Source organism: Mus musculus, chromosome 7 (assembly GCF_000001635.26).
Source record: "Mus musculus strain C57BL/6J chromosome 7, GRCm38.p6 C57BL/6J".
NCBI lineage: Eukaryota > Metazoa > Chordata > Mammalia > Rodentia > Muridae > Mus > Mus musculus.
The window spans coordinates 29,552,028-29,578,353 of NC_000073.6; the positions used below are offsets into that span (position 1 = coordinate 29,552,028).

At 44.4% G+C, this 26,326-nt stretch overlaps 1 long non-coding RNA gene and 1 other non-coding gene across 2 annotated transcripts; one reads left to right on the forward strand and one right to left on the reverse strand.

Annotated features, from left to right (window-relative positions):
- Nucleotides 1–1,439: 1,439 nt before the first annotated feature.
- Nucleotides 1,440–3,601, reverse strand: Gm38982. The gene is made up of 2 exons (XR_881931.1): nucleotides 3,500–3,601; nucleotides 1,440–1,618 (listed from the first exon to the last, which is right to left on the reverse strand). It is a non-coding gene; the product is annotated as a predicted gene, 38982 (long non-coding RNA).
- A 944-nt stretch (nucleotides 3,602–4,545) lies between these two features.
- Nucleotides 4,546–25,816, forward strand: 4930432E11Rik. The gene is made up of 7 exons (XR_003946647.1): nucleotides 4,546–4,604; nucleotides 6,496–6,618; nucleotides 7,768–7,935; nucleotides 8,468–11,337; nucleotides 21,895–22,160; nucleotides 22,457–25,725; nucleotides 25,802–25,816. It is a non-coding gene; the product is annotated as an RIKEN cDNA 4930432E11 gene (transcript).
- The last annotated feature ends 510 nt before the right edge of the window (nucleotides 25,817–26,326 follow it).

Consider the following 26,326-nt stretch of genomic DNA (forward strand, 5'->3'; position numbering starts at 1 on the left):
TTGTGAACTGCAGTTCACATAAGCTTCAGGGATTCAAGAGTCCTAAGACTCGGATCTGTTTGCCACAGATCAAATGGACTCCAGGAAAGTATACCCGCCTGTCTTTAAAACACAGGGCTTTCCCCTTGGCCTTGGGATTTCTTAACTTCTGTGCCCAGATTTTCACCTGGCTGACATCCAGGGACCACCTGAGGGCTGCACACTGCTGAGCTCTGACTTGCTGAAAGCTGATGATTAACCAGCTCAGTGGATACCGTGGTTTCCTGTCTTTCATCTGATCACCTAGTCCTGTGCTCCTGATAGATGCCTCATTGCCTAACATATCAGCCTCCCTGGGCCCTTTTGACAACCTCCTAATGCCAGCAGGAAGCAGTTACAGAAGAAAAAAAAATACAACGTCCATGGCCCCACTTGTAAGGGTAATGAGATGCTAAGTCAAAAAGGCCCATGTTTTGCCAATAACATATGGCTCTTAGGTCCCAATTAATCCCTTGGCCAACCAATGACTATGATCTTGGGAAAAATAACTGACGAATCAATGATTTGATTCAGTTACTAATCAGAGGAGGGATGCGGGGACTTGGTTACCCAGCGCCAGAATGACTCCACGACAGGCTACAAACCTGCAGTTTTGGAGACTAAGCCTAAGTTTCTGTTTCTCAGAAATGAGAACCTGGATCGGGGAACCTGTGGTCAGCCAACCACACCAGCGGGCAGGCAGTGTGAGGACACCTTGCCATCTGGCCTGAAGTTAGAATAGGTAGCTAGAATGAGTAAGTGGCCTCCTGGGAAGTCTCCAGAGCCTAAGCAATAGTAGAATCAGTCAGAACCCTAGAGACAGAGCTAACCAATCCAGGCAAAAGGGCACACATCCTCCCTGGAATTCCTCCTAACTGACAATAAAAGCTGAGCCCAAGAATCCACTAGAAGTCTCCAGTTCCTAATGGGGAGACCCCTGCATGCAGGAAATTCAGCTGAATAAATGTTCTTTGCTTTTGTATACTATTTGAGTCTGGGGTATCATCCTTTGGCGATTCCTGGACCCTAACAGTGAGTGAGATGAAAAGATCCCACATACGACAGTATCTCTCCCGACACGCACCATGGCTCAGCACTTCACTTTTAACTGCCCCCCTTTTCCTTTAAGTGCTGTGGAATGAACATATAGGGTCCTGTTGACTTATATCCTCAGCCAGGGCTTCTGAAATTGCCAAACAAGAGCCTGGGATATAGCTCTGAAGTATAATAGTTGCCTAGAAGGTGCAAGGTCCTGGGTTCAATCCCCAGCATCACCACAAAAAAAAATCGTCAAATATTATTTTCATCTGTTCCATGGTTGTACAATGCACACGGTGGTGGTCTTTCCAAAAGTGAACAGCTGCCTTTGACTCTCATGTTCCATTAGATAATCCCAATAAATCAATTGATTCACCAAGGTCTACTTGATGGAGCCATTTCTTTGATCTGCTGTTGGTGGCCTGATGTGAACAGATGTTTGGTTCTTAAACCAAAATGGCGAAAGTGCTTCCATCAGCCTGGGGTGCAGTTTTTCTTCATTAATGATTGATGTGGGAAGGTCCAGACCACTGTGGGTAGTGCCACCTCTGGGTAGTTGGTCCTGGGTTATGAAAGCAGGTTGAGCAAGCCAGTAAGCAACCATCCTCCGGGGCCTCTGCATCAGTTCCTGCCTTCAGGTTCCTGCCCTGAGTTCCTGTCTTCTTTTCCCTTCATGATGGATTGTAAAATCTTCAATGAAATAAGCCTTTTTCTCTAACACCAGTCATCAATAAGGAAAATATCCCCATAGATTTGCCCATAGACCAGTCAGATGGAGGCATTTTCTTAAGTAAACAGGATATGAGCCAAAGAAGGAACCAGAGATTCAAAGAAAACCAAGAAGACAGACATGGTGGTGCACACCTTTAGTCCTAGCACCTGGGAGGCAAAGACAGGAGATCTCTGAGTTTGAGGCCACCTTGCTATAGCTAGTTCCAGAACAAACAAAAAGAAAACAAAATCAAGACAGTCTATGAGGGACTGAAGAGATAGCTTAGTGTTTAAGAACACTGATTGCTCTTCCAGAGGTCCTGAATTCAATTCCCAGCAACCACATGGTGGCTTACAAACATCTGTAATGGGATCTGATGCCCTCTTCTTGTGTCTGAAGACACCTACAGTGTACTCCTATACATAAAATAAATAATTCTTTAAAAGAAGAAGAAGAAGAAGAAGAAGAAGAAGAAGAAGAAGAAGAAGAAGAAGAAGAAGAAGAAGAAGAAGAAGAAGTCTATGAAAGAATAGGGAGACGTGATCCTTTGTGTCAATGGCTCCTAGCAGGTTGAGCAAACAATCTGAAGTCAACATTAGCATGTATGGTGGTGTACGCCTTTAATCTCAGCACTCAGAGGAGGCAGAGGCTAGCAGATCTCTGTGAGTTTGAGGCCAGCCTGGTCTACAGAGTGAATTCCAGGACAGCTAAGACCATGTAGAGAAACCCTGTCTCAATAATAATAATAAAATGTCATTATTAAGCATAGTGATTACAGGCAATGCTTTCCTTAGTTTTAAAGACATACTGATGAGTGGTGTTCTTGTATAGTCATAGGCTCTAAAGTCTGAGACTGAGTTCAGTTGAGATCAGACAAAAGGAATTTAAGGCGTAATATAACTATTTTCAGCTCTGGAAATGATAGTTGGCAATATGAAAGGAATTTAAAGACCGACATACTGGAGAAACTGTTCAAGCTAGCACCTAACTGAGGCGGGGGAGGGTCCATACTGTCCTCAGTCTCCCTAGGCCAGGCTGGCTTCAAAAACAAAGATCTGCCTGCATCTGCCTCCTGAGTGCTGGGTTGAAAAGCACGTGCCACCTCACCTAAGAGGATGGAAACTTTAATACCATCTCCTGTCATGATCTGTCACCAAGGAAACCAGGAGCCGTCATACCTGAAAGAAGTCTCCCCAGCACAGTGAAATCTTCTCTTAAAGCTACCATCACTGAACACTTGCACGTAGTTCAGTGGGTTCCAGGGTGAGGTTCCCTGGCCAGAGACTGAAGAAGGACAGACAGTCTAACAAGATGATCCTGAGGCAGTGTGGAGCCTCCACGAACTCCCAACCTGCGGCTGGGTCACGGAAGCATCTAAAGGGCTCTTAGAATAGCTCCGCCTCCCGGCGCATATGCACACGTCTAAGTCTCTTGCCCTGCATGTCTTTCTTGGCCTAACCCACCCTCGTGCTACACGCATGCGTGGTAGATGGGGGCTCGCCTGCTTTCCAACTAATTACCTTATCTTGTGGTCTGTCCACCCAAGCGGGCCAGAATGAGTTTTTGCAGAACATGGGGGAGAAATAGGGTGGACAGGATTGATTTGGGGCTAGCCTCTCATCCATCATTGCTACAACCCAATCCCTCGGAATACTGGCTTACTCCAGCCCTGTGTTCCAAGGCCAGAAGATGAAGGGCTATGATGTGAACCGAGGGCTCCCTCATATTTACCTTTCAGAGGCCTCACTACCCATTTGGGATTTTGAACTGGGAGAAAAGGTGGTGCCGTTGTGGTCTCTAGAATAGGTTTGCCTGTGCGCCTTTAAGCTTGGTTCCCATGCTAACACTAATAAAGGGTGGCATAGAAACCCCTGATAATCACAAAGAGCCCCTCCCTAACACGTGGGTGGCTGATGCAAGGCCTCTGTCATAAAGGCCAGCGTTACCCAGGCACAGCCATGCATATCCAGTGACTCTGCCACACCTGGAGTCTGTCTCTCTGGCCCTGCCTCTTATTTCTGTGGCTGGCTTTTCCTTTTCTGGAAAAAGAAGGACACGAGGTTGAAACAGAGTTAGCAAGTAAAAACATAGGACAACCAATTAAAATTTAATTTCAGGATTGGGGAAAGCCCCGCGGTTGCTGCTGTTTTTTGTTTATTTGGTTAGTTCGTGTTGTTTTCCTTGGGGTCCTGGTTTGGCTTTGTTTTTGAGACGGAGTATCACACCTCCGCAGTTGGTGTAGAACTTCCTCACCTCCCGGGTGCTGTCCATCACTATGACTGGTTTTATGTTGTACTTGGATCAAATCCCAGGGCTTCAACGGTACTAGGCAAGCATTCTACCAACTACAAAATATCCCCAGCTCCAAAGCCCGCGATTTCTTTTTAAAGTACAAGCTGTGTCCTGGTATCCAAAATTCGAAGTTATGTTGTCAGCCCTACCTTAAGACAGAAGCTGATCAGACAAGCCTCTAGGAGAGCATTGGAGGCATGTAAATGCAATAAAGTTTAACGAATCATGCCTGGCTCTTGTCCCACCTTCAACACGTCTGCCACCACAGGCTCAGGACCAGAGAAATCCACTGCTGTGAAATTCCCCTCCATTCTGCTGCAACACAATACTGACTCCTTAAACCCATCACCATTTTTCCTGTCCCCCAAGCCTCCCAGAGCTGGCACATTCCCTGGGGAGCTTCAGGTTCATGGGGAGGCTGAAGCATCAGTGAACCCCTGTGGGTTGGGGGAGGGGGCTTGGAGAGTCCAGTGCATTATGATGTTGGAGTCGTGATTCCCTTTCTATGGAAACCTGTCAGTAGACTTTGTCTCTTGAATTAAGGGTATGTAGTCCTCTTGGGTAGCGATGGTCTGGGGGGAATGGAAAGTGAATGGGAAGCCTATGGTATCAGATGATATTAGAAACAGGGGTTCCCAGTTGGCAGGGCATGTGATAAGTGGTATCGGTTCTGAGACCATTAAGACATGTGCTGTCTGTAAGATAGCACTGTTAGGTCTGAGAAATCCAAAGGGAAAGGTCAGGGTGGGGGAGTAGCAGAATCTGGGGTTACAAATGTAAATTTGTGAGGCTCAGCTTCTGTTTCATCTCTCATTTGCTCTCAATCTCAGTGTGACCCTTCTTCACAGGAACACAGCCCTGGTTTTATAATGCGTTTAACAATTTTTGATTGTAAAGCCTTTTGAGTCTCATTTCTCTGAATGTGTTACTTTAGTTGAAAAAAAAAAAAAGAAACATTTCTTGCCAGATGTGGTGGTTCAGGCATCTGATCTCAGCACTCAGGAACCAGAGGCAGGTAGATCTCTGGGAATTTAAGGTTCTAGTCTGGCCAGGGCTACATAGTGAGACCAAGACTTGGGGAGGAGGGTGAAGAAAACTCAGGTCCTGGATTTGTTTTTTTTTTTTTCTTTTTTTTCTCCTAGCTTCTCCACTGTTTTTTTTTCCTCAATTTTTTATTAGTTTCTTCATTTACATTTCATTTTGTTTTTTGTCATTGTTGTTTTGAGACAGGGTACTAGAGAGAATATATCTTGTGTATTTTATGGATGCATTGCCTGTCAATTTAAAAGCCTATGGCCTATGGCTTAGGCAGCAAATAGAGGTGGGGCATCTGGGAGGAGAAAGGGTTCTGGGATAGAGCCAGGTGGGAAGATTTCCTGGGAAGATGTGAGGTGACAGATGCATGGTACCTGAGCACAGGTAACCAGCCACATGTCAGAAAGTAGGTTAAAATAAATGGGTTGTTTTAAGTTAGATCTAGTCAAAGAAGAGTCCGTCTGTATGGCCAATGTATTTGTAAATATATTTTGAGTCTGAGTCTAACTTCTGAGAGCTTGAGGCTGGGAGACAGAACCAGGTCTAACCTTGACACAGGGCTTCTCTATGTAGTCCTGGCTGTTCTGGAACTCACTATTTAGACTAGGTTGGCCAAGAAGTCCCAGAAATCTACCTGCTTCTGCCTCCCAAGTAATGAGATTAAAACCACGTGCCATAACTCTCAGCCTCACTGGCAACTCTTAAAAAAAAAAGATTTATTTATTTATCTTATGTATATGAGTGCTCCACCTGTATGTACATCTGCATGCTAGAAGAGGGCAGAGAGCATCAGATCCCATTACAGATGGTTGTGAGGCACCATGTGGTTGCTGGGAATTGAACTCAGGACCTCTGGAAGAGCAGTCGGTGCTCTTAACCACTGCACTATCACTCCACCTCCCGCCCCCTGACTTTTCAAAAAGATTTATTATATATACAGCATCCTATCTCCATGCATCCCTGCATCCCACAAGAGGGCCCCAGATATCACTGTAGATGGCTGTGAGCTATCATATGGTTACTAAGAATTGAAGTCAGAACCTCTGAAAGAGCAGTCATTTTAAGTCAGTGCTCTTAACCTCTGAGCCATCTCTCCAACCTGCTTACAACTCTTGAAGAGAGCCCAAGTTGTATTCCCAGAACCCACACGGCAATTCCATGGAATTTGACCCCTCCTTCTGACCTCTCACAGGCACCAGGCATGCATGTGGTGCACATACATATATGCAGGCAAAATGCTCAAACACATGAAACAAATCTAAGCAAAGAAATTTTCCTCTGACAAACACTCATTCCTCCCTTTGCAACTTGCTGTTCTTCCATCTTTCTCAGTTCCCTTAGTTTCCAGTCTAATATCAATCAGACCGTGAGGTTCAAATATTCTCTCCCCTTTTCCCCAGGTTCTGTACTCCGAGATGAGTAGGAAGAGCTGGAAGCTTACTAAGGCTTCGCCCTCACCTAGACTTATTCCTGAGTGGAAGAATTTGAAATCCGCCATCCATGATATCTTGAAGGGCAGTGAGGTGATTTGTGGGAAAGCTATGCATGTGGTGGGCCTGAATGAATGATCTCTTGCTGCCCTGGAAGGATGGGGCTTGGGTAGGACATGAAAGCTTGGGATAGCTGAACAACTTCTGTTCTGTGTTAGAACAATAGCATTAAGGGGCTGGAAAGATGGCCCAGCAGTTAAGAACATGTACTGCACTTCCAGAAGATTGGAGTTCATTTCCCAGAACCCATGCCAAATGGCTCCAAATTACCTGCAGTTCCATCTCAAAGAGGTCCAACACATCTGGTGCACACATGCACCTATTAACACACAGAGAAGCAGTATAATCCACTGGAGGGCAGTCTTGACCTTGTTCAATGGATGAATCATGGCTTCATACGTGAAGGCACCCACAATACATGTGGCATGCACACATACAGGTAATTTTGTTATTCAAGACAGGGTTTGTTTGTGTAGCCCTGGTTGTCCTGGAACTTGCTCTGTAGACCAGGCTGGCCTCAAGGTGCAGATCTACCACCTGCCTCTGCCTCCCGAGTGCTGGATTAAAGGCACGTGCCAGCATGCAATTAATTTAAAATATATAATAAAAAGAGATCTTTTAAAAAGATGAGCTTATTAAGCTGTGCATGGTGGGGCTTACCTGTCACCCCACTACTTGGGAGGCTGGTGCAGGATGGTTAGAAGTTCAAGAATAACCTGGGCTCCATAGTGAGACACTGCTTCAAAACATCCAGACAGGGCTGGAGAGGTGGCTTAGTGGGTAAGAGTATTTGCTACTCTGCTAGAGGAACCAGGTTTGGATCCCAGGACCCAGATGGCTCACAACTGTGTATAACTCCAGCTCCAGAGGATTCCGCCCTCTTCTGGCCTTTCTGGGTACTGCACACAAGTGTGGCACATGTGGCAGACGAAGCCCATGTGTATGAAATAAAAATAAATATTTTTAAAGTAAGAAGAGGGTCCAGATGAGCCATAGAGCACTTATCTCGAATTCCCTGTAGAGTGGCTAGAGATGCAGGAGGCCTTAGATCCCGCCTTTAGTATTGAAAATTAAAGGCAAACAAAACCATGAAACTATTCCAACAGCCATTCTCAACTAATCCCACAGTGTGTCTTCAATGCCAGCTGATTTTTCTCACCTCCTGATACTCTTTACTTTCAGGCTTATGAAGAAGTCAAGAAAAGTGTGTCTGTCCTGAGTGACATGCCCCAGATTCTACACCACGAGTCGTATCATTTACAGAAAATGCCTTTTGTGAGCTTCTACTCGCTGGACACCAACTATGTTGTCGCCTTTAACTGGTTGGAACACCACGAGAAACAGACACACGTAAAACAACTTAATTTTTGCCTCTTCCTTTATAACGCAGCACATAGGTCTTGTATCTAAAATGTCCTTGTTTCAGAATGAGATTCTGAATAAATTCATGTTATATTTCATCCATCCATTCATTTATTCATCAAGACAGGGTCTTTTTATATTTCTCAGGTTGGCTTCAAACTCACTATGTAGTACAAGCTATGCATACTGGATGCAGGGACCACAGACCCACACACCCAGAAAATTAGTTTATTTTAATACCTGACTCCATGTTCCAGATTGACCTAGATTAGTGACTGTTTTACACTGGTAACTATAAGGCCCAAAGAATACAATATTCATTCTTAAGTAGGCTGAAGGCTGACAAGAAAGGTCTTGAATCCAGGGCTTCTACCATAAATCCAGTACCGAGTACTATGAAACCCCTAAGCCAAATCCTTCTTTGTCTACAAGAGGAGCCAGCCAGGCTTTTCCTTACAGCACAATCCCGGGAGATGCTTTGCTCCATGACCAAACTCTGTTGTTTTCCATCCTCTTCTAGGCAGTACTGTGGACGGAGGGAAAAGGTATAAAAGAGAAAAGGAAGGTCACGAAGATGAAATATCCCATGATGGATAACGTTCCGCCCATCACGGCGATGGTCCATGTGGCATCCTACTGCCTGTTAATAGCTTATTGTGACGATATGCGCCTGAGGCTCTTTGGAGACCATCACCAGGAGTTCATAGCTCTGAGTACAGTTCCCTGTCATTTCTTCATCAGTTGTCTTTGCTATGACTCAGAAACTGAGGTGCTCTCTTCTGGAACTTTGGGAGCTGTGGTTACCTGGCTCATTGTAGCGAATGGCAAAGGCCTCCAGATGGCTCACAGAGTGGCCCTGAGTGGCCATGAGCTGGTACAGGACTTGTACATGAGCATGAGCATGGGCTCCCTGGTAGCTTTGTGTGAGAGTGTAGTGAGAGTTTTTACCCACAATGCTCAAGGCCAGCTTAAAGAAGTGAAGACATTCACTCTCCTATCCAGTGGCTTCTCCCTTACCTGCTCCTGTGGCTGTGTGCCACAGAACACCTTCTATGCTGGAAACAAGAATGGAGAGGTCTATGCTTGGAATTTAGATGACAGTAAGTTTCTCAATAGTTTCATGGCCCACCCCTCATCCGTGATATCCATCTACAGTCGGCCTGAGACCTACACCCTGTTCACAGCAGGCAGCGATGGTATGTTGAAGGAGTGGAACCTCGCCTCTGGGAACTTGTTGAGGCAGCTTACTGTTGGCACAGATCTGCAGCAGCTGCAGTTTATTGACAGCAGCACGTTTTTCTGCCAGAACACGTCTAGTTTCTCCTTGTACTTACTGCCCCACTTTTACAATCTCTTCAACATCTGTGGCTCTGCCCCCCAGAAGATACAACGGGTCTTTTGTGGCCATAACTGTACTCGTATCCTGTGTGCCACAGAGGACAGTTTACTGCGCTTCCTGTCTCCAGTGACCGGGGACCTCCTCATCGTCACCTGGCCCCTGCTGGCCATGGATCAGGCTGTGGCTTGGGCCTATCACTCAGAGAGAGAGGAGCTCTTTGTGGCAATCGGCAGCTCGGAGCTGCTAGTGTTTGATGCCACACGTTCCCCATGCCCAGCCAAATATCTCTTGTGCACTTCGGAAAACTACAAAGACAAAATAAAATGCCTGGCTTATGGGGTGTCTCATTTGGTCGGCAGTAAAAAGGGGCTGATGTTCTGTGGGTACGAGAGCGGCATTGTGAGAATCCTATCCCAGGATTGTTCTAGAAGGACAGAGAAGACCATTCACTCTGGGGCAGTGTTGGCATTGTGTACACCAGAGGATTCTGAAGAGAGTTCCTTGGTGTGTACCTATGGTAAGGACAACTACATACACCTCACAAAGGTGGTGCATTCAGAGAAGAGAATGGACCTGCAGCCCATGACTGCAATTGTCTGTGTGTGTCCCTTAAAACATGTGGTACTCCTGCCAGGTTCTGTGGGTGCCATAACTGAACACTCCTGCTGGTTTCTCTGGCACTATCAAGATTCTACAAAGGCAGCACCATCGTCTAATGCCATGGTGAGACACACGAACACCCTGCATGAATGTGCTGTCACTTCATTTGACGTCTGCCTCTCTCTGAAACTCTTTGTCACAGGAGCCACGGATGGATCAGTCAGGGTCTGGGACTTCCGTGGGAAACTCATAACTCATTTTGAATCTGAACTGCATTTTAGTTCACCCTGCTTCGCCAATAGTCGAGGTGACCTGCTCTTGACTTTTGACCAAAGCATCTACATAGTGTCCTGCCTAAACCTGCTCCCCTTCAGTTACCTGATAAACCTAAACACTTTGACCTTCGAAGAAGATACGATAGAGACCCCAAGGCCCTTCCTTCCCAGCTTCTTCTTTCTGTTTGAATTGATATTTGTACCCAAATTCATATACATGGAACAAAATGTTCAAGAGCTCCAGGGGCTAGAGACTCTTATTAACAAACGGGCCATTGCTTTTGATGACATTGTGCCTCATGTTGTAGAGGAGGGCAGACATACATCCACCACAATGCAAGAGAGAACTAGATTGTACTTTGAGCAGGAAAAATTTGTTGATTTCTCCATTTCTGACTCCAAGATAAAGTACTCCGATGCTGTCCCTGCTCAGTTAAAGGTACCTGCCTGGGACGGGCTGAACCCCTACCGGTTACTTAAAGACTTCTTTGGCAAAGGGCAGAAATGGCCCTTCGCTCCAGATTGCTACATTCCTAACTCAGTGATCCGTGCTCGCCTTTGGCCTGATGGTACCCCGGTCTTCCTGCGCTATGATCTGTGTTTATCCTATGAAGAGATGGCTGAGGAGGTTCCTGAACCATTGAGACTCCACTCAGTGCCATCCCTGAGTCCAGACGATATGGAAATTCGAACTAGTAAACTGAAGGATGTATACCAGGAGCAGAAAAGAGAATCCTATGGCATTCTTGAAAGGATGTCCGATAAAAGCTGGATGGGAAAGAGATTTAGTGATGGAATTATAGAAAGTATGGTAGAGACCATTCTCAGCCTCACAGTTTTCTGTTCTACGGAAAAATACAAGAAATACTTCAATGCTCTGGCAGAGATCTTTATCACTCACCAAGTCCCTTCAAGGATTCGTATTGAGACAGCCTGTCGCCTGCTCAAAGATATAACTCACTACAACGCCAGTATCCGGGAGCTGGCCTGGGAAATGCTAGAAAGGCTAGGCTTCATAAGCCAGGTTTTTACTGTTCCCCTGATCATGGGGTTGATGGACAGCGAGAAGGCTGTGCGGGCCAAGGTCGTACAACTTTTGTCCAAATACACAGGCATCCAAAGCAAGGCTATGCTGTTACACCAGCTAAGACAACCGCACGTCTACCATCAGTTGCAGTAAGTTGCATAGTGAGTTTCCCTTTTTATGATTTCTCTTGAGCGTCTGCTGTTTCCCCCCTTCACAGTTTTCATTTTTCTGTCATTCCCCCCTCTGTTCTGCAATTCTGTTTCCCTCAGTACTGTCCTGACTGCTTCTCACTACTGACTCATTTTCCCATCATTTCCTCACTTCTTTAAAACTCACCCAGTACAGTAGTGCACACCTGTAATCCCAGCACTCAGGAAGATGAGGCAGGAGGATCGTGACTTTTAGGCCATGTCTCAAAAACAAAACAAAACAACAACAAAAAACCCCAAAGAGTTTTCAGGATTTAAGGCTACACATCTTCCAATCAAAAAAGCAACCCATGACACTATGACTATTCTATCTTGTTATTCTTTCTTTTTAAAATCTTTCTTCTTTTCTTTAAAATATTTATTTATTTAATGTATATGAACACACTAATGCTGTCTTCAGACACACCAGAAGAGGATATCAGATCCCATTACAGATGGTTGTGAGCCACCATGTGGTTGCTGGGAATTGAACTCAGGACCTCTGGTAGAGCAGTCAGTGCTCTTAACCGCTGAACCATCTCTCGAGCTTATTTTTTCTAATGTTAAACAAAATTCTATTACACAAATGTCGCACAATTGGAGACTTCTCTACTTTGTACATAGTTATTCTTCCTCCTGACAGAAAGACTGCTTGAAATCTCATCTGGTGACACAGCACTACAGTCCTGACCTTAACAGATAATAGAAGAGCTTCCATGACTTCATCTGGAAGTAGGACACTGGTTATATGGCTCTCATGCCCAGTGACAGGAATGTGCACGTATGTGTTTATCCAATAGCACAGGACAAATTATGTGTAGGCACGGATGACAACAATGCCAGCAAACATTGTATAGTAGTTTATGTAACACACTGTAAACATTTAACAGATGGTTCTAGTGACCAGCCAATCCCTTTCCCCCCTCATTTCCTTCAAATGGGACCTCTCTGAAGTTATTGGAGAGCAAAGCTGCCAGTCACAGGTCATTGAGAAGGGCAAAGCTCTATTCTGGGAGTTAGAATACGCCACCCCTCACACTCACTCCAGGGTTCTGTTCTACCTTAGGAATTTCTGGATTCAGCATTCAGGAAAGCAGCTCTTGCAGCCTCTGCTGGATCAATGATTTCCCCCTTTCAGCCAATTCACAAAATCACCAAGCATCACATCATAGCCAACTTCTTAACCAATTCATTAGGTTTGCAAGGCAAAAGTACTTTAACCTGTTGAACCATCTGGTCGTTTATATTTAGGTTAAACATTTTTGTTATTTATTTATTTATTTATTTATTTATTTATTTATTTATTTATTTGTGTGTGTGTGTGTGTGTGTGTGTGTGTGTGTGTGTGATATGTGCAGGGCCTGTGGAGACATGAAGAGAGTGTCAAATACCCTGGACCTAGAGTTACCACCAACTTGGATACTGGAAATCAAACTCAGGTCCTCTGCAAGAGCAGCAACTGAGCCATCTCTCCAGCTCACTTAAATTTGCTTTTTGAACACATGGTCTCAAGTTCTATGGAGATGGCTTAGCAGTCAGGGACACAAACTACTCTTGCAGAGGACCCAAGTCCAGTTTTCAACACGCACACCAGTCGGCTCCCGTCCTATAGCTCCAGTTTCAGAGAACTCAACACTTCTGATCTCCTCAGACACTTGTCCTCATTTGCACACACCCACACACAGACACATAGACAATATTAAAACGGGGCCTGGGAAGATGGCTCAGCAGTTCAGAGCACTGGCTGATCTTCCAGAGGACCTGGGTTCAATTTCCAGCACCCACATCCAGGGGATGCGACACCTTTACACTGACATGCATGCAGGCAAAACACCAATGTACATAAAACAAAAATGAATGAATGAATGAATAAATAAATAAATAAATAAACAAGCAACTTAAGCAAAAAAGAGAAAGAAGATACAGTTTAGCCTGGCAGTGGTGGTGCACACCTTTCATCCCAACACTTGGGAGGCAGAGGCAGGTAGCTCTCTGAGTTTGGAGCCAACCTGGACTACAGAGGGAGGACAGCCAGGGCTACACAGAGAAAAAAACAATCAATCAATCAGTCAAACAAACAAACAAGCATTTCCCAGACTGGGAATAGTAGGTATGACTTTAATTCCAGTACTTTGGAGACAGGCAGGTGACTCTCTGGGAGTTTGAGCCCAGCCTGGTCTACAGAATTCTACATGAGTTTCCTAGAGCTTCATAGTGAGATCCTGTCCCAGTAAACGTTAGTTTTTCTCATACAATGTATTTTGATCATATTTGCCCTCCCGCAGCTCATCTCAGATCCTCCCCGTCTCCCTATCTCCCTACCCACATTCTTCCTCTTAACACAGACAAAACAAAAACAAAAACAAAAACAAAAACAAAAATAAAGCCGGGCGTGGTAGCACACGCCTTTAATCCCAGAACTCAGGAGGCAGAGGCAGGCAGATTTCTGAGTTCGAGGCCAGCCTGGTCTACAAAGTGAGTTCCAGGAAAGCCAGGACTACACAGAGAAACCCTGTCTCCAAAAACCAAAACCAAACCAAACCAAACCAAAACCAAAAACCAAAACCCAAAAACCAAACCAAAACCAAAAAAAATTAAAACAAACAAACAAACAAAATTAAGACAAAAAAAGGAAAGAAACGAAAAGAAAAGAAAAGGAAAGAAGAGAAAAGGAAAGGAAAGGAAAGGAAAGGAAAGGAAAGGAAAGGAAAGGAAAGGAAAGGAAAGGAAAGGAAAGGAAAGGAAAGGAGAAATCATGGAGTTTTGTGTTGGCCAGCTACTCCTGGCCACAGTGGCCCGCTCTGCAGTGTGTTTGGTATGTCCAGTGACACTCAAGTGGAGGAGGCTGATTTTGCCCTCTCCCAGTAGGTACCTGTTGCAAATAGCTTCTTGATTAGGGGTGGGACCTCATGTCCATGACTTCCCTTAGTGCTGAGATCCATCTGGCTTGCACCTATGGAGGTCTATGCATGCTGCACAGTATCTGTGAATTCATTTGTCTATTAGATCTGTTGTGTCTGGAAGACACTGTTTGCTTGTAGGCACCCATCCCCTCTGGCTCTTACAATCTTTCTGCCTCTTCTTCCACATAGATCTCTGAGCCTTAGCCTTGAAGGGGAGGGGTTTGATGAAGATATCCCATTTAGAACTGAGTGCTCCAAACTCCCTTCCTTTCTGCATATTGACCAGTTGTGAGTCTCTGTGCTAATTTCCATTTACTGCAAGAAGAATGTTCTCTTGATGAGGGCCGAGGGAGACACAGATCTATGCACATAACACTATGTCATTAGGAATCATTTTATTGCTATGTTCCTTTACCAGAATAACTAATAGTAGGTTTTCCTCTAGGCCCATGACCTGCTTAGTCTCAGGTTCTTGGCTGCTTTAACATCAAGGATCAGTTTCATCTTATGAAGCAAGCCTTAAATCCTACCGAAAAGTGGTTGGTTACTCCCACAATATTTTGCCACTAATGTGGCGATGTATCTTGCAGATAGGTCCCTGTTGAAGGTCATAGGGTTTGTAGCTGGTTGACATTGATGATTATCGTTCTCTGGTAGCATACAGAGTACCTTCTTAGGACCATGACTGCTAGTCAGTAGGGATGGAGCTTCTAATTGGGTACCGGTTCTTCTCCATGTTCGAGTCACGTGTTTCTTTAGCAGTATGGCTTGATCATCAGGCAGTGGAGAACAACCAATAACCTTGTGATGTTTGGGGAGATCCATGGGGTCCCTTTGGCCAATGACTCGACAAGATATAACCCATTCCTGGCACTGGAGGTTTTACTTAGAGGGATGTCTGGCTGGGATATCCTCTCCCCCATTATATGATGACTCCACTTAAATTCCTTTCATATATGTATATAGTTTAGGAAGTTTCTATAATAGCAGATTTCTCACCAATTTTTTCCTTTTTTCTTTTTTAATTAGGTATTTTCTTTAAGTTTCAAGTGTTATACTAAGAGTCCTAGGCAGTGCAGAGTCCCCTTGGGTATGGTTTCCAAGACAATGAACAAGTAGCAGCAGATAGATGACATCGTTCACTTGGAGACTACTCCCATCTAGCAGAAACAGACTGAGGAAGCCTTGAAACAGTTATGCTGGAGTCCTGATCAGGACTTTCATAGCCCAGAGCCTTCTCTCCAGAGTTGAGCTTCTGCTCTCCTTCTTACCACGGGCATTTTGTCTGATGGAGCAAATACTAGCCTCAGTCAGAAACAGTTCACCTTCCATCTGTTCTCAAGGGCACAGTGCTGTTAATACCCTTGGCTGTTTGAGTTTCTGTTCTGTCATACAACTGGTATGGGGACAGTGACCTCATTCAGGATCTAGAGTTCTGGAGTCTAACATTAGGAGCCATTCTTGCTTCCAGACCCAGCTTTCAAGTGAATTTAAAAAGCATTTGACAATTTACCAATAAAATATACATTACAAGGTCTAATGATGTTTCCTGCCTGGTGCCTAAAAAGGCAAATGATGTTATTCATAATCTCACCCAGGCAAAACCAGAATATGGCTATAACTTCTTCCTGGTCTAGCTTTTGTTTAGTTTTAAGTTTGTTTTATTTGCTTGGTGATTTTTGTTTGTTTTCTGAGACAGTATCTCCCACCACAAAGCCTACATTGGCCTGGAACTCTGTATGCAGTCCAAGCTAGCCTTGAACTTGTGATCCTACCATCTCAGTCCCCCAAGTTCTAGGGGGTAAAGTCACCATGTCTATTTCTGACTTGGGTTTTCAGGAAAGGGCTTCTCCTCAAAACTCTGGAATTCTAATTTGAAGCCTGGAAGGGGAAATGGTGAGAATGTCTCATGTACAGACAGTGTGGGCAGGGTCCTGCCACGCTGCTGTTTTATTGTTATTATTTTAGATTTATTTCATTTAATGTATATGAGTGTTTTCTGGCATTTAAGTATGTACACTATGTGTGTGTCAGCATGTAGGGGTGTGTAAAAGTGATTTTAAAAGATGATTTTTTTTTCTCTATCTTGGTTAGCTCCCAAATGAGTAAGATGGAGACTGTAAGATTTGATTAGCTTTACAGCACAATAACTGAGCAGTCATTGATCTATTCTAATGTAGGCTACTCTGGCTACCTCCCAGCCAAAACCTCCATATATTTGCATTTTTAGTATTGATCTGCCTTTCTTCAAGTGTATTCTCCCATTATGTCTCTCTGAACCCCTTCTTCATGCCAACTCCTCCTCCTCCTCTTCTTCTTCTTTCTTTCTTTCTTCTTCTTCTTCTTCTTCTTCTTCTTCTTCTTCTTCTTCTTCTTCTTCTTCTTCTTCCTTCTTCTTCTTCTTCTTCTTCTTCTTCTTCTTCTTCTTCTTCTTCTTCTTCTTCTTCTTCTTCTTCTTCTTCTTCTTTCTCTCTCTCTCTCTCTCTCTCTCTCTCTCTCTCTCTCTCTCTCTCTCTCTCTCCCCTCTCTCTTTGTCTCCCCCTCTCCTGGCTGGTGGAAGTCCAACCCTATTCTCTCTTCTGCCCAACCATTCATTGGCTGAACAGCTTTTATTGACAAATCAAAGAACAAATAGGGAATGATGCTTATACAAACCTGAGACCAGGAGATTCTTAGGATAAGCGTTACAATGCCATATTCAGACTGCAACTAGATATGGGGGCAGAGAAACCAGCATTTAAATAATACAAGGATAACTTCACACAGTGAACAAAACATTACACCTCTATGGGTGTATGTACCACCTCTATGGGTGTATATACCACCTCTATGGGTGTATGTACCTGGTGCCCATGGAAGTCAAAGCAGGGTTAGCTGAACTGAAGTTACAGGCAGGTGTGAATCACCACAGGGGATCCGGGAACTAAACCCAGGTCCCTGAAAAGAGCAATGAGTGTCCTTAACTGTTGAACCTTCTCTCCAGTGCCCCCTTGTAACTCTTTTAACAGGAACAGTTTACATAGCAAACTCCAGCCATTTATAGGTCATGGAACCAGACAGGACAAATTAGACCAGGGGTTTTCTGTTAGATGTTAATCAGACCAGAAGCTTTGAATACAAGGAACGTGTCTTTAAATGCCTAGATGTGCCAACAAAAATTTTGAATATATACATATTTTCCTAGACTTCTTTTCTCGACTTCTGAGTTAGAGAAAAAAAAATGCTGAATCTGTTGCAGGCAAGGACGTGAGTGCCAACAGAAACATTTCAGAGAAAGGAAGCCTGAGAGTGGGCAAAGCCAACACTGGAAAGTTAGGACACATACCACCACAGAGGAAACCCTTCAGTGTTCAAGGTCTTACACTGTGCAGGAGTATAAGGAAACTGTAGTTCAAGTCTTTAAAATGAGGCTCCAGGAACTCCCAATTTCAAGTGCATCCTGAAGTGGAAGTTTCTGGTTTATTTAAAAATTCAGTTGTCCACCATGATGTTTTTCCAGAAGCTATTTTAAAAGAAAGCATGTGGCGTGTTGCTGAAAACAGACTCTTGAGAGGGTGTGTGACGTTTAGAAAGAAGATAAACAGAACCCCACAAACACAGAGGACACTTTTGTATTGCAATGGCTTGCTGGTTTTTGCCAGCCTTTGCTGGTCTTTGCTGGCCATGCAACACTTCACTGGCTTCCACTGGCTGTGCAATGCTTCATTGGACTTCACTTCATAGAGAGAAAAACTCCAAAGAACTTCTTGTGGTATTCCAGCTATTTCTTGCTGCTTCAGCTGACTCATGCTGATTCAGTGGAGCCTTCCAGTTTCTGCTGGATTGTGCCACCTGTACTGATTAATGTTTGGTGTTTGCTATTGAATTGAAGTGCTGGTATCCTGACAACAAAAATTGGAATCACCATAAGGAACTACTTATAAACAGGTCCACAACACCCTTTTCCTATTGACTTTCTTTTCCCCCTACCTCTGGTTGATGAGCTATAAGGGAGGTTGAAGCATTCAAGAACTCTAGATATAAAGTATGTTTAGAAAAATTTAAACCTAGAGCACCCTGTGGTCCATTGCTTCAAGTGTCTCAGGGAGCCTTGGACATGTGTTTCCATTACTTGGTTGCCAATATTAACCCCCAACTTCAAAGATATGACCACATAGATGACTTCTTCACAATGTGTTGATTTCAGAGGTAGTGGTGGCAAGCAATGTCACTTTTCCTTGGAACTTCATTGTCATGATAAGTGCTTTGCATGTCATAACCTACTATTTCCTTGTTCCTTCTAATTTCTGAAGACAAAATTTTAAAAGGATAGATATAGAGATAAAAGTTTAAGCTGGTGAGATAGCTTAGATGGTATAAGTGGCTTCTGGCAAGCTTGAGGAACTCCATTCTGTACACAGAGACCAACATGGCTGGAGTTGAGAACTGACTCCCCAAAGCTGATCCTTGTCCTCCATACATATAGCAGCTGACACGGGGACATATTCAGAAAAAAATGTAATAAACAATAAAAATTTCTCTGAAGATACTTGATAATTAAAACAAACAAACAAACAAAAAAACAAACCCCCAAACACATGCTCTTAATGTATTGTGCTTTTCAGAGAAAGTTCTGGATTTGGATGAACAAATAGATACATCTACCCTGACAGCTCTGATAGCCCTCCCCTTGAGGAAGCCTGCTGCTGTCTTCCTGGTGATATGGTGGGCCACAGAAAGCTGGAAAAAGCACAAGAACCAGGGGAGCTCCTTCTAACTTGTACTCAAGAAGGACAATTCATGAATGAAACCTTGTAGGCAAACAGCATCAAGACACCCAGGTGTTCCTTAATCACTCTTATCTGCCAGACCCACAGTCTTACTCTTCTAAAGATTTACTTATGTGTATGAGTGTTTTTCGTGTATGTAAGTGTATGCAGCATGTGCATGCTTCATGTCCATGGAGGCTAGAAGAAGATGTCTAACCCCCGGGACTAGATTTTAAAGATGGTTGTGAGCTGTCAGATGGGTGCTGGCAACTGAACACAGGCCAATTGTAAAAGCAGCCAGTGCCTTTGAACTGCTGAGCCATTTCTCCAGCCTGGACAGTCTTATTTTTAACCTTTGTTTATCCACATTTCAAGATAAATTATTCAAGCTGGGCATGGTGGTACATGCTTTGTAATTATGCCTTTGCGAGACTGAGGTAGATGAATAAAGACATTGAGAGCATCCTGGACTGTCCATAAAGATACTGCCTCAAAAAGATCCAAATACTATGGGGAAAGAAAGGAAGAAAAAAGAAAGTAAGAGAGAAAGAGAGAAAGAGAGAAATAGAAAGAGAAAAAGAGAGAAAGAAAGAAAGAAAGAAAGAAAGAAAGAAAGAAAGAAAGAAAGAAAGAAAGAAAGAAAGGAAGGAAGGAAGGAAGGAAGGAAGAAAGAAAGAAAGAAAGAAAGAAAGAAAGAAAGAAAGAAAGAAAGAAAGAAAGAAAGAAAGAACGAGCATAGGCTGAAGATTTGGAAACGCAGAGGTCCCAGAAGATCTGCTCTATGATATGTTTAGGTTTGGGGGTGTGATATTGACAGACACTAAGCATCTTTGTGATTGTTTTAATAGTTTTGGCCCCCATAGACTCTTTTGTTTAAGGGCTTGGCCATAGAGAATGACACATTAGGAGGTATGGTCTTATTGGAGTAGGTGTGGCCTTGTTGAAGGAGGTGCATCACTGTGTAAGTGGGCTTTGAAGTCTCCTATGCTCAAGCTCTACCCAGTGTGGAATCTGAGTCTTCTCCTGGCTGCCTTCAGATCAAGATATGGAACTCTCAGCTTCTTCTCCAGCACCATGTCTGATTAGCATGCTACCATGCTTTCTGTCGTGATAATAATGGACTGAATCTGTGAATCTGTAAGCCAGCCTCAATTAAATGTTGTCCTTCATAAGACTTGCCTTGGTCATGGTGTTTCTTCACAGCAAGGAAACCCTAAGACAATCTTCTTCAGAGGAAATCTTACAATGATCTTCTGCATTGCTCCACTAACCCACTGGGCTGTGTGTAGACTACCCAGCTCAGCACATTAATGGAACAATTCGTCCTGGGTTATACTTTAGTTCCCTGAAGTGAGCTTTATCACATTCTTGCTGTCGGGCATCATGAAGGAGCAGTTGCAGTCATTTAACCCTAAAATCCTAAATCATGCCCATAACCCCAGCACCTGGGAGCCATGGGCAGGATGGTCTGGAGTTTATGAGACCTTGTCTCAAAAAGCCAAACAACAACAACAACAACAACCTACCACAAACCCAACCCAAACCAAAACCACCCACCCCCAAAACTCTACAACCAACCAAAAATTATAAATTACTGAGACTCTCTTAGGCAAGTATGGTAACACACTCTTGGTCACAGCCATTAGGAGCTTCAGTAGAGGGAATCACACTTGAGGCTAACTTGGGCTACTTTTAGTTCAGGCATAGACATTCTAAAAACTAAAACAAAACAAACCACCAACCAAACAATGAACCCTGCATTCTCTCTCTCTGTGTCCCTTTCCTCTGTCCTTTACTGCCAAGAGGGACTGATTTGTCTGAGTGGCTTTGAGGACTTAAAAAGATCTCTTTTCCAGATTTTCATGGGGCCAAAAGAATATTTCTCCTTTGCACTCATTCCTCTCTGCTTTCCCCATGTTCTACTTCAGCCTACTCTGCTCTGGATGACCCCACCCCTGCCTCTTCCACTCTGCTCTGGATGACCCCACCCCTGCCTCTTCCACTCTGCTCTGGATGACCCCCACCCCTGCCTCTTCCACTCTGCTCTGGATGACCCCACCCCTGCCTCTTCCACTCTGCTCTGGATGACCCCACCCCTGCCTCTTCCACTCTGCTCTGGATGCCCCCACCCCTGCCTCTTCCACTCTGCTCTGGGTGACCCCACCCCTGCTTCTTCCATTCTGCTTTGATAATTTTTCCTCCCCCCTTATTCTATTATTCTCTTCTTCTATTTTCTTTTACTTTCTATTCTCTTCTCTCTTGTTAATTTTGAAAATGTTTTTAAAGATTCATTTTTCTTTTATGTGTGTGTGAGTATTTTGCCTGCATGAGTGTGTGTGTGTGTGTGTGTGTGTGTGTGTGTGTGCAGTGCTTGCAGAGACGAGAAGCCCCTGGAACTAGAGTTACAGACAGTTGTGAGCCACCATGTGGGTTCAGGGAACCAAACTCAGGTCCTCTGGAAGAGCAGCCAGTGCTCTTAAGAGCAAAACTCCTCTCTTTCTCTCTCTCTCTCTCTCTCTCTCTCTCTCTCTCTCTCTCTCTCTCTCTCCCTCCCTCCCTCCCTCCCTCCCTCCCTCCCTCCCTCCCTCTCTCTCTCTCTCTCTCTCTCTCTCTCATTCTCTCATTTTCTTTCTATTTCTTTTTTTCTTTTCTTCAAGACCAGATCTCACTGTGTACCTTGGCTGTCCTGGAACTCACTCTGTAGACTAGTCTGGCCTCAAACTCACAGAGATCCTGCCTCTGCCTCCAGAGTGCTGGAACTAAAGGCGCGCACTAAGACCACTGCCACCACCAGCCCCACACCTTCTTTTAAAATGTTGTCTTACCCACTGCTCAGAATTGTCTTCCTTTCTTCATTACTTTTATAGCGAAGAAGTGGCAGATGATTTTTCTCTAAGTGACATACTGAAGGTTCAGGCACATGACTTGCAGGACTTGCATGGCTGTATAAAGGAGCGGCTAAATGAAGACCTGAGCTTGTCAAACAGAGCTGGCTCCCTTCGCTTTTCTATTGATTTGGAGAAGGACCTGGAGATGGCTGTCAAAGAATCACTTATGTCTGTGCCAGGCTCTAAAATGGTTGATGGGCTGAAGAAAAGAAGGAAACACATTCAGAACAAGACCAGGAAGATTGGTATTTATGGGATGGTCATGGGGTGATGGGTGGGACCTATCTGGGGCTAATAAGGCAAAAGGACATAAAAAGCAGCCCAGGGAAGTGGGAGGGTCTGGCTCACAGAAAGCAGTCTCCCCAAGCAAGCTCCCCAGAAACAAATGCCAAGGTCAAAGCATGGATAAAACCATTTATAAACTCTAACGCATCAGTCCTCTCTGCCTTAGTAGCTCTACTTAAAGTTCACTAAACTAGCTATCACAGAAAACCTCACAACCTCCACAGTTTCTTACTATTTTTCTCCAAATATCCCACAGTTAGAAGAACCCTGAAGATATCCAAGAGAAGCAAAAAGACAGACTTGCAAAAGGAGATTTTAGAGATTGCAGCGGAACCAAGAAAGGGCAGGAGAATTGTGCAAGTTGACACCAAGGATGGTTCCCTAATGCCAGAGCTGCCTCTTGGCTCTGACAAAATCCAGGAAGAAACCCAGGAAGCAACAGAAGTCAAAGAGGAATTAGTAGACAAAGGAGCCTTGGGAGTCAAAGGAACCTTGGCAGCCAAAAGAGCCTTGGGAGCCAAAGAGGCCCTGGGAGCTGAAGAGATCTTGGGAGCTGAAGAGATCTTGGGAACCAAAGAGGCCTTGGAAGAAGAGGCCTTGGCAACCCTGGGAGCCACAGACAAGGATGTGGCCCTTAAGCCAAAAACCCAGACTTACTTAAAGAAGCCTTGGAAAACGGAAAAAGAAAACATAGAACAAGAGGAGTCAAAAGAGGGTACTTCAGAAGCACTTAGAAAACTCCAAAAGAAATTACCACCTCCTACTGAGCTAGACAAAGACATGGGGATTAAAAAAAGTCGTGGAATAGGAGGGACTCCCGGGCGTATGATCTCTCACCAAGAGAGGAAGTCTTGGCGAGAGGATATTTGCCACCTTGTCACTTCAAGAATAGCAACTTCTCATCCAGGGATGGAAAGGGATCTGGGGAAAGAACTGGAGGACTTCGCCGATATGGTGCTTACTGACCAACCCAGCTGGGATTTCTTCACAGACCTATGTCCCTGGAGAAGGCTCTCATATACACAACCAAAAGAACCTGAGGCAGCCAAGCAGGAACGACCTGTTCGTAAAAGAAAGGTGCCTAAAAGAGCTATCAAGGGGGAAGTGACAACAGCTGCAGATCAAGAGGGAATAAGCATTCAGAAGAAACGTGATATTTCTCCAAAAGACAAGACAAAGAAGACAGATATCTTAGACAGTCACGAGATCTTAGAGAAAAAGAAGCCTAAAGTGACAGCAAGAAAACAAGGCAAAAGAAAACAGGAAATAATTGAAGACAAAAAGGAGTTGACAAAGCTCGAAGACAAAAAGAGATTGATGAAGTTCACTGAAACAAAGGAGAAGGGGAAGTTAGTCATAGAGGAAAAGCAACCAACCAGTCCAGAGAAGGAACCAGAGAAGGAGAAGTTAATCACAAAGAAAGAGAGAACAGTGCAACCAGAGCAAAAAACAAAGGAGAAGGGAAAGTTAAAGTTAATCACAGAGGAAGAGAAGTCAATCCGTCCAGAGAAGGAACCAGAGGAGGAGCCAGAGGAGGAACCAGAGGAGGAACCAGAGGAGGAGCCAGAGGAGGAACCAGAGGAGGAATCAGAGGAGGAACCAGAGGAGGAGCCAGAGGAGGAACCAGAGGAGGAACCAGAGGAGGAACCAGAGGAAGAACCAGAGGGGGAAACAAAGGAGGAGAAGAAGAAGTTAATCACAGCAAAAATGAAACCAACCCATCCAGAGGAGGAAACAAAGAAGGGGAAGAAGAAATTAATCCCATCAGAAAGGAAACCAACCCACCCAGAGATGGAAACAAAGGAGAAGTTAATCACTCCAGAAGAGGAATCAGCTAGTTTAGAGGGGGAACCAGAGAAGGAGACAAGGAAGTTAATCACAGCAAAAATGAAACCAACCCGTCCAGAGGAGGAAACAAAGAAGGAGAAGGGGAAGTTAATCCCATCAGAAAGGAAACCAACCCACCCAGAGGAGGAAACAAAGAAGGAGAAGGGGAAATTAATCCCATCAGAAAGGAAACCAACCCACCCAGAGGAGGAAACAAAGGAGAAGAAGGGGAAGTTAATCCCATCGGAAGAGAAACCAGCCACTTTAGGGGAGGATCCAGAGAAGGAGAAGAGGAAGTTAATCCCATCGGAAGAGAAACCAGCCACTTTAGGGGAGGATCCAGAGAAGGAGAAGAGGAAGTTAATCCCATCGGAAGAGAAACCAGCCACTTTAGGGGAGGATCCAGAGAAGGAGAAGAGGAAGTTAATCCCATCGGAAGAGAAACCAGCCACTTTAGGGGAGGATCCAGAGAAGGAGAAGAGGAAGTTAATCCCATCGGAAGAGAAACCAGCCACTTTAGGGGAGGATCCAGAGAAGGAGAAGAGGAAGTTAATTACAGCAAAAATGAAACCAACCCATCTAGAGGAGGAAACAAAGAAGGAGAAGGGTAAATTAACCCCATCAGAAAGAAAACCAACCAGCCCAGAGGAGACAATGACATATGACAAAGAAACATCTTATGCCTCACAAAAGCCATTAACTATGTTTAAGCAGATATCACTTAAAGAAGAAAGGGGAATAATTAGAAAAGAGGAGAAACAGAAACGGCTTAGTAAAGAAAAGAAGAGAGAACTGATGATGGATGAAAAGACATCAACCTACCCAGGAAAGACAGTGGCACCAGAGAAAACAATACAAGCAGACTCCCAAAAGGAATTAACTATGGAAGATGTGAAGACAGCTCCAGAAGAAAAGAAACTGCAGCAACAAGAGAAGAAACCACATAGAGAAAAAAGGAAAACACTCATTGAAGAAAGGACATCAACCCTTGAGAAGAGAAAGGGGCCATTGGAAAAGACAATGGAAGCTCACAAGGAGGACATGAGGGACAGGCAACATAGGATGCTGTTCCTAGTGAGGAAGAAGGAAAAGGAAAAAGAAGAGGAAAAGGAAAAGAAAAAGGAAAAGGGAAAGGGAAAGGAAAAGGAAAAGGAAAAGAGGGAGCTGAGAATGGACAAGGGGGACTTGGCTAGGGAAGGAAAGGAACGGATTCAGGATATAGAGGGAAAAGTTGGGAAATGGGGGAAACAAGCCCAGGAAAAGAGGCTACAAAGCTGGGGATTAAAGAGAACTGAGGAGGAGGAGAAAGAGGAGGAGGAAGAAGAGGAGGAGGAAGACTACTGGGAATTGCGTATGCAGGACCATTCTCTGGAAGAGATGTCATCTGAGATAGAGAGTGAGGAAATACCGGAAATGGAGACTTTGACAGAGCAAGATGATATATTGGCTCAAAAGAAAGACTGGTCTGCAAAAGAAAAGAAAAAAAAGGATAGATTTGTCAGGGCAAAGGATGAAAAACAGCAGGAAGACTGGAAAGAGCTGGAGCTGGGGCAAGAGCAGAAAGAGGAAGAGAAAGCCAAGGAGAAAAAACACTTAGCTCAGGAACGCAAGAAACTGGATCTAGAAAAAAAGAGATATTATGAGAAAATAAAGAAACTGTTCCCAAAATATATACCCAGAGAGACACAGGGAAGAAAAGTTCAACCAATAAAGAGAAAAGCTTGGAAAAGGGTACAGATGAGTGATGAAGATAGGAGAACATCTTGGGGAATAGAGAAAAGGAAGCTAGCAAGAGAACAAGAGGACAGGGAGGAAAGTGAAGAAAAGGGGAAGGAGGAGAGGGAGGAGAAGGGGAAGGAGGAAAGGAAGGAGAAGGGGAAGGAGGAAAGGAAGGAGAAGGAAATGAGGAAGCAGGAGAGAAAGGAGAAGGGGAAGGAGGAGGGGGAGGAGGAGAGGAAGGAGAAAGGGAAGGAGAAGGGGGAACAGGAGAGGAAGGAAAGGGAAACGAGGAAGCAGGAGAGAAAGGAGAAGGAGAAGGAGAAGGAAATGAGGAAACAGAAGCAAGCAGCTGAGGAAGAAAAGAGATGGAGATCAGAGGAAGAACAACCAATCATTCTAAGAGGAATACCGTATCAGAGAGAGGAGGGCGAGCCAGAAAAAACAAAAATTCAGCCAAGAGAGAAACCAACACCAGTTCCAGAGGGGGAGATAATACAGGAGCCATGGGCTGCAGGGAAAAGGAAACACCCTAAGAAAAAGGAAGTGATGGTTTTAAAAGGCAAGGACGTATTTTCAGGAA